Genomic DNA, 9576 nt, shown 5'->3' with positions numbered 1-9576 from the left:
AACTTAAAACCACATGGCTCATTTGCATGAACTATAAGTGCTGAAAAAAAAACAAAAAAAAAAAAACTAAAGGACATGACTCCACAAGGCTCCTGACTACAGTAGCCATAATGCTCCAACATACCATCAAGTGGTGTGGCTTCGTAATTTACCAAAGTCGTACTAAAACAGTTTGACAGATTTTTGAGCACCATGTACCACATAAAATCTGTTCAAGATCAGTAAGCACAGCCAGAATTAATACATAAAGTGCACCGGATGCGCATTGTTGATTTTTGAAGAAATGAAAGGATTTTAATTATGCCTTATAGTCTGAAAAATACAGTACTTTAAATATATTTTATTTGGTTATTTGGTCAGTTTGGTTATACATTAGCAACACTTACCAGCTTACTGTTCCTCCACATGGTCTGGAGACAAAAAGAGGGAGTGAGTCAGACCATGTAGAGTGGAGAACTGGTTTCAGTTCTTATTTTATGCATTTTTTATTTGATTGAGATATTTCAGTGTTTATAGTTTATGTTAAGGACTCTTATGCAAAGGCCCTTGTAGTAAATCTAATGATTAACTTTTGAAAAAAGTGAAGTTACCTTTAATGTCTAACCTGTGCGGAAATTTGAACATACCTGGAGGGAGTTTCTTCCTGTGGGGGGAACTTACAGTCCAGCTTCAGTTCAGAGTCACCTCAGTGTAGCCAGGTACACATGGGTTTTGTCTTCATTAATTTCTGTTGCTTTTGGCTTGATTTGAGCACAGTTATTTTTTGTAAATATATATTATTTCTCTCTATTTTTTTTTTTTTTTAATAGCACAATGCCACTGTGAACTTGGATAAGTTATTTTTTTTGTGAAATGGACATTTTCTGAGTCTGCCTCCCTTATGAGCACACAGGCCAGCTTCACCACAGTCTAGACTAACTTTTTCTGCCCGAAGGTCTGTTAAAAGGCCTGTACCAGTTTTTTTTCATGTATTTGAGCATTTTGTTTTGCCTTAGTACAGATATCTGGGTAACACTATGTCCAGCTGGTAGAGTGTCCACTAATCCGAACGTTGGCGGTTCGAATCCTGCTCTCGGCATAAACATCACTGGTTGAGCACATCCAGTGACCCACAAGTTGCTGTGCAATCCCACCTCCCACAGATAAACGCAGGCGTTGTGTCCTTGGGCAATACACTTAACCCACCTTGTGTGTGTCTGAACGGTTGAGTGGTTCCTTGTCGTAAAGCGCTTTGAGCCTTGAAGGTGAAAAAGTGATGTATAAAAATGTGACCATCTTGTATAAGCAACTCCAAGGTCAAAATAAGTTGCTGCTGTTCTGTCTGGATCTAATTTGGAAGCATGTTTGATAGTCAGGACCTGCTTGATTAGCATGCTATTTGTTTTTAGAATTACTCCGTTCTGATCTCTGAGAGTTGTGAAAAGTACTTACAAACACATCATGGTGAATAATTAGGATACTCTAAATGCATAAGGTAATATCTGAGGAATATCTTTGGACCACTGCAAACTGTTTAAACTGTATTTATTTGCTTAAGAAAAGTAACAACAGTCCATATTAATGAACATTTTGACCAATGTAATTATGTCAGATTAGAGCCTTGGCTAATTTCCATGTGCATACCCCCGCAGGCTGGTGTTACAAGAAAAATCAACCATAAACACAAGCACTATTTATACAGAGTATGTACAGACAGGACATGCAAACAAAGACAAGAGCACTGATTACAGACTCATGTCAGTACACACATTTAACAGCAACACAGTAAATAAGCCAGAGAGGGACTGACATTTACAATTTCAATGTATTGCACATAACAAAATGAACTACCGTGTTTTTCAGACTTTAAAGGTGCACCTGATTATAAAGTACAATATCAATAATGTTGAATTCTCTCATCTATTTTCATACATAATGTGCACCTGATTATAAAACGCATTAAGTGAAACAAATGGACGACACTTGAGACTGATCCTTAGCCCAGGCGTCCACTATCCAGATCGTAGAGTAATTCGCCTGGCGTTGCCTCCCTGTCTTGGTAAATGTGTTTTATGATTGTGAATGTGGGTGGATCATTTAAGTTTGTTTTTTTTCCTACAAGGACGACTCAAATATACATTGAGAAATAATGTGTTTCATGCAGCTTTGCACATATTTCTTTACAATTTGCAGAAACAAAACTTAAAATCAAATGGCTCATTTACATAAACTAAAGCGCTCAAAACATCTCGCTCCTTGTGCGCTGATGCAGTCAGTTTCTGTCGGACTAAAGGACACGACTCAGTGGTATATGTGAGAAAATCGGTTCTCGGTCAGTAAGCACAACCAGAATGAATACATGAAGTGCACCAGATTATAAGATGCACTGTTGATTTTTCAGTAGGGATTTTAAGTGTGCCTTATAATCCGAAAAATACGGTAGTTGTGTTTTTAAGACAGTAAAAGATAAGACACAGCACCTTTAACCACTTATCTCTATGGTTGGAGATGCCTTTTCTTTGTCTGGAATGTTCCACAGTATAGTACCTTGCCTCTTCACAGATGTGACCTGTGACTTGGTGTGTAAACCAGTGTAAAATCCACACAACTTCACTGGTTTTGGTTTTGCCCCCAGACTATGTTATATTTACACACTAGACTAACTTTTACCACTTTTATTTACACAAATGCTTTACAATAAGTAAGTATATAGGCACTTTAAACCCCCATTAGAGAAATTTGTCTTCTACACTTGGCCCATCTTTCACTGCTGCTGGGGCGACCTGTCGGGAGGAATGGACCCATCTATCTTGGCCAGGACTGCCTTAGCTGTAGGACTGGACCTGGTGTGGATGTTTTGGGTCGATGGGGGATACTGGGGTGGTGCTGGAAACCGACACAGACATGAGGAGAACATCATGCAAACTCCACACAGATATATGCGGGCACAAGTCGAACCTACAATTTTCTCTCTGTGAGGTGTGGCTTCTATCCACTCAGACATCTGCAGTCCGTGGACAGGTCCTTGGACGTCGCAAATTCCAATTTATATGTAGTATTTGAGGTGCGGCCAAGGTTTTAAAAGCTGGGCAAAAAGTGTAAACATTCTTGGATCCAGGTTTCGTCGAGATGACAGACACGGCATGTTCTTGAGCTGAAGAAATATTCACCATAAATTACAAGATGATAGCTTGGTATTCTCTTAAAAATAGGACTATAGTTATGTGGGAGGAGCTTGGAGTAGAGCCCCTGATCCTCCACGTAGTTCCAGATCATTGTCCTGGTTCAAAGGAGAAACAGAAACCGAAGAATGCCTGCTTCAATAACTGCTCCAATCTTGGATAAATGGAAGAAAATGAATGTCTTATGCACAGAAATTAAGGAATGATTAGAATATGGGAAAATTAAAGAGCAAACTGGCTTCAAATTTCAGGTTTTGGACTCTGAAATATTCAAAACCTTCTTGCTTCACCACATTACTGCTAAAATTGGAGGTACAGGCCATGAACTTCGTGAAGGCCCATCTACCTTCTAATCAGAGCGTGTTCTGCCTCCACGGTGAAGACAGCCCAAGGCCCAGAGGTTGAACCAATGTGTGAAAATGATGCTCTTTAAAAGTTTCACAATCCTGGCAGCTCCACTAATCACAAGCCCCAGTCTGCTCCAGTTCAAACTGAGTACAGCAGCTGATGTTGGCTAATCCTCACGTGGAATGCTGTGAATGGAGTCTGGGTGGTTCGGTCGGAGAGCGTGTGAAGACAAAAGGAGGAAAGTGAGATGACGAAAAGAAAATTATAAAGAGACAGCGATGAGACCAAGTGACTGTGCAAGATTCTAGAAGTCACAGTGGAGAATTGCAGTAGAATGCACAGGGAAATAGTAGTCATGTCAAATAAACTGTTCTTTAAAGCGGTACACTTCAGGTAGAATACTTTCCCCATAGAATTTAGACTATGTTTACATTGAAATGAAATCCACGTATCACCTTATCGGAAACGATCTGCGTCCAGACACGTCGTTTCTGTGTCCGCAATCCTTCCCTATCCACACAGCTTTGAACATATTTTTTGTACATGTTACAGAAATGAAACTTAAAACCACATGGCTAATTTGCATAAACTGAGCGCTCAAAAAACAGCTTGCTATTGTGCGCTGATGCGGTTCAGCTTCTGTCGGACTAAAGGACATGATTCAGTGGAATATGAGTGTTCTTTCTGTGACAGAGGGGTGTTCTGCTGATGTTGAGTCTGTTCTGTGTTTCTATCACGTTGGAGATGGTTCATGTTAAACTTAGACTGTATGAATGGACATATATTCTAGCCTCTTAGCGTTTTGGCGCTGAATCACTTCGCGGCGCATAGACCTACATCAGCTTATCGTTTTCACAGTGCCGGGTCAAATCCGTACTCAGATGAATTTGTGGGAACTGGCGGCACCAGATCGTTCCATCTCTGGAGCCATTGTCAGTCAGATTAATGTGGATGAACACTGCATCCACAATGAAAACGACTCGAATACGTACTAGTGTGGACGGGGCCTTAATTGTCTGTGCTCCTTTACCACAAAACTTATGTCGTGAGATTTCAATAGAGTAACTCAGAGTAATTGCTGTGCTGGATGCCAACTCAGTCCCTGTTATCTTGGCCTACATCATCAGAAGTATACAACATAAACACAGGACACTGTAATAGTGTTGTCCATTCAGTCTAGAATGCTAGTCTGAGGGTTCATGTCTCTGTGCTGGATCCTGTTAGTCTGATTCATCAGCTGGTTTCACTTCGTGGAAACAGTCTGACAGCGCAGCATTAGGATTCGTTCGCTTGACGGTAGGTGGGTACTTTTAAAAAAAAATCTCTGCTATTTGGTTGTGACCTATGTAATGTGCCGGAATGATCAGTGGTGTCCAAGTACAGTAATTGCCGGGACAACAGCAAACAAACCAGAGAGTGAAAATCCTCGATCTCGGGAATCATTGCCAACACAGAATCTTTGTCTACATCCATCTTGACCTCTTTGTTTCCTGTTGTGCTGTGCCACAAAAGGCACCCAGACAGTCGCTTGAGTTTGACGTCATGGCTTCACAGCTCTTCGCTGATTGGCCGGTGCGTGATCTACAACTTCCAGGGTTCTTGCAAACCATCTAGTGTATTCTGATTCCTGACCTAATCGCTGGAGAGAAATGAAATTGAGCGGAGGCACTAGGTGGCACCAGTCTGGCTAGGGTCCTGTACTGATGTAAATAAACTTGTCCTGTGTTACGACTCTCTCTTCAACTCTACAATTTATAATACAACAGTAACAAAAATATATTTAAGTTATTATTCTTTGAAGAAAATACAATAACCACATGTTGCAATATTAAAACACTAATAAAACTGAGCAGTGATGAGTCTTCATGCTGTTTTGGTTCTGCAGGTTCTGATCATTAAGCCTGTGTGATTATGACACACAGTGGGACGTGGTGGTGTGGGTCATTTTCTCACAGTTTAGGAGCACATTTACACACTCAGGTCATTTTGGGCCACCACATACACCAATGCACAGAGCATAATTGTACTCTGTCTGAATGCTAAGCCCAACTCTTCATCCTGATCACTGAGGGAGAAATCTACTCATTTCACTAAATAAATTGGTTTTGAGAGGAATGAGAAGTGCTCACCTGATCTAAGGTTCAACTCCCTACCAGATGCTCTTCAGAACTGTGGGCAAAACAACAATTAATGAAAAGTGAGATATCTGAGGCTTGTCTAGCTGTGTGGATTTATTACAAAACAATAAAACGTCCACATAGATAAAACTAGACATGCCTCAGATCTCTCTCTTTTCATTAAACTCAAACACTGTAAAAAGCTAAACAGATTTCCTTGACATGTTTGTACGGTGGGACTTTCACCTTGATCAGAGATGTTGCTGTGATGTGTCTCTGATCACCTCTTTAGTTGTGGTCACAAACATCTGACACCTCTGACCACAGCAGAGTACTACCACCAAAACATCTCAGGGAAATAAACTTTTTAGACCCAGATCTAGTTTACAGGTCAGATCTGTGGAGAGGCAAGCCCACTCAGAGTAACAAAGCATGTTTTGTTTACCAAACATCAGTAATAAATGCATGATTGATATCTTTAATACTTAAGTGTGGAACTTTTCTAGCCAGGCTGACGCCACCTAGTGCCTCCGCTCAATTTCATTTCTCTCCAGCGACTAGGTCAGGAATCAGAATACACTAGACAGTTCGCAAAAAACCCGGAAGTGCAAGTTCGGGCACCAGCCAATCAGCAAAGAGTGATATATTCAGTGTTGTCAACGATTCCCATTATCAAGGATTTAAAGCCGGAACAAAGAGAATGTTTGGTGAATTTTATCAAGGGGAAAGACCTTATTGTCCTTCTTCCTATGGGATTTGGGAAAAGCTTAATATACCAGTTAGCCCAGCAAGTGGCGTATTTCATACATGGACTACCAAATAGCAGCGAATGGTTCAATGTTAAAAAGTACCTGCCTACCGTTGAGCGAACAAAATCTAAGGCTGCGAAGTCAGACGGTTTGTACGAAGTGAAATGAAGTAAAACCAGCTGATGAATCAGGCTAGAACTTTTCAGGGAAAACAATGAAATCTCCATGGAAACAAGCAGGAGGCATACTCAAAACTACTCCAGTCTTTTAAAGCAGTGTTTCCCAAACTTTTTTTCTGTGGACCCATATTTTAAAAGTTCCAAACCTTCGCGACCCAAGTCAATAGACATTATTCGTAAATCACAAAATAAAAAGGTGGATTTGAGCATTATTGAACATTAATGAGGATGTTTTTGTGAGGGTTTCTTTCTGCCCCTCCTTTCCCTGCTCCCTCTTCCCTTCTCTCACCTTATTTGCCATTTCTTGGGCGGGTCCCCAATTCATCACACCTGCTGAGCTCCACTCCTGGTTCCCATCAAGTAATCATCTCCTGCTCTCCAGTGCCAGATCGTTCTGTCATTTCAGTGGTGAACTACTCAGGCTTTGTGTGTTTTTGAGCATTCTGAAGATTTTTATTCTTACCCGTTTCTTTTGTCCGTTCCTCAGTTCTTCCGGTTGGAGCCAGCCTCATTCTGTTGCCAGCTGTTCCGCAAGCCTCTGGTCAGCCTCATCACCACATACCTCACACACCTTACACACCTCACACTTACAGCCAACCTGGACCCGCCCTGCCTCCCCTGGAACCTATCCCCTTTCCGAGACTATTGTTAAAATACTTTTGGTTTCTGCATATTTGGGTCCGACCAGTGATTTTCCTTAACAATTTTATTGTTGACTGAGTGATAGTGTCTCTGAACAATTAGTATTACTCAAGTTTGAAATAATGATTATAATAATGATGTCATTAATAAAAAGGTATCCGTAAGTTGCCAGTTTGGACATCATCTTTTCAACATTCAATTGAACCAGCAATATTGGAACAAAATTGTCAATAAAACAATTACAAAAAGCTTAGAAATAATACAAAACATGTCTTAACATTTGAAGATTTCTAATGAGATAGATGGGCCTGTCTGTGTTTTTGTAGTGTGTTTCAGTCCGGGTGCAGGAGGAGACGCAGCAGAAGATCAGCAGCAACATTCAGTTTGTTTTGGTGCTTTATCTTCATTTTTGTGAGCACAGAAAATCCCAATTCACACACATGTAGAAGTGAAAGGAATAACATAGCGTACATTCACACAAATTCTCATGTGTCAGAACTATTTCTATCCTATTTCTGGCATCTTGTTCCTTTGATTATGACTGACGACTTTAGGCACTATCGTGTCATTTTAATCAGACTTAAATTTAGACTTTAAACTTTGCCCAAGTGATTTTCAAGTGATTAGTAGAGTAGATCAAACTGTACAATATAATACAAGAACAAAGAACCAAAAGTAAAGCTCCTAAGTGGCAAAAATACCATAAAAGACGCCAACATAGACATTTATTTCCCAATATTACCATAAAATCTTTGACCAGACTGTTATATCTGAAGTCAAGATGACATTTCTCTGTGTTTTAGTCAGGTCAAATGAGTTAGAATCAAATCAGTATCTGTTTTAATCAGCATATACACGAGATGGAGGCCTCCGCACATCCACAGCTCCAGACGCACACAGAGCTCCTACAGATACATCACCCTGGTCGTTCCTAAAGCCTCACAGCTTTGAGCCGCTCCTCAATTTAAGATCGTTTTTACCCCTGTCGACTTTTAAAAACTCCAGCCAGTTTTTTACAGGATAACTGCATGTTTTTAACACTTATCTTTAATCTGCAATTGTTGTTTCACTGTCTTATATCACTGTTTTCTGTTCACTGTTTCATGTTGTAGTTGATGTGTGAGTGTTTTCTGTTTGTGCTTTTGTTTTATTCTGCCTCTTGGTCAGGTCGTCATTGTAAATGAGAAGGTGTTCTCAAATTACTTGGTAAAATATTGAATAAATAAAATAAAAAGTTATATAAGGGTGAGTTAATGTACATCTGTATGGTCAGTGTTGGGAGTACTGGATTACATGTACCGGAGTTATGTAATCGGTACAAATTATGAGTAACTGTACTCTGTTAGTTACTGTTTCAGTGAGTGGTAATTGGATTATAGTTACTTTATTAAAATAAATGGATTACACGGCGGCATTTTCCTGTTTTCACATTTTGGGCTATATCCTCCTTTGAACTACAACGTGAAATGAATAATGATAAAATTACTTTTGCTTATGTTTCCAACTTCTCAGTTCCTTTTACTTTTCACGTTGTAGTTCTTCTTCACTTGGCGCTTGATCGGTCCGTCGGAAAACAGAGTCCCGCGGTCACTTCCGTTGCTCCACGTTCCGGCTTTTTGTTGTGTTGCGGCATTTGCTGTTGTGTTGTGGCGTTTGCATTAAAATAGAGTCCTGCGGTCATTTCCATTGTTGTTACTTCCCTTTCTCCCCTAGCAAAGGGAACGTAACAAAAAATAAAAACCAAGATGTAAAATGGAATATATTAAATAATGTTTAACAGGAATGTAAAGGTAAATTAACAAAAGAGACTAGGTTATTTTCTGTATATTTTAAACTAAGAAACAAAACTACAGACAACGGGTTTTGTGCCACAAAAGGGGTCACGCAGGTTTACACAATAACGAGTGGTAAAATGAAGGGACACACACTAAACTATAACACAAGTTCCCCAAATTAAACCACATAAACCCACAAACAGAATCGAGTGACCAAATCAAAAAAAGGCACAAAACAAAACTACACACACACAAACACAAAATAGCAGACTGGCCACCAAGCAGCCCCGAACAGGTGCTGGTCATCTCCTTAAATAGGGGGGGGTGGCTGCAGGTGAGGTGGGCGTCGACCTGCCCCACCAATCATGGACCAGGGCTCCTGCAGCAGGAATTAGAACTTGGCAAAAATCACACAAACAAATTGGAACTAAGGCCTGGGACTGTAACAGTTGTGTTGTCGCATTTGTATTTGTTGCGGCGTTTGCGTTTGTGACCCCTCTCGGCTTCTGTGAGAAACATTAAAATCACAACATAATCATAAAATTACAAAAAAACAACCAACAGATTAAACGAGAGAGAAGAGTGCAGAATGAAAACCTTTCAAA

This window comes from Boleophthalmus pectinirostris, unplaced genomic scaffold (genome assembly GCF_026225935.1).
Source record: "Boleophthalmus pectinirostris isolate CB_2022bp ecotype Guang Dong unplaced genomic scaffold, ASM2622593v1 HiC_scaffold_15, whole genome shotgun sequence".
Taxonomy (NCBI): Eukaryota; Metazoa; Chordata; class Actinopteri; order Gobiiformes; family Gobiidae; genus Boleophthalmus; species Boleophthalmus pectinirostris.
Note: the sequence above shows the minus strand (reverse complement) of the source record.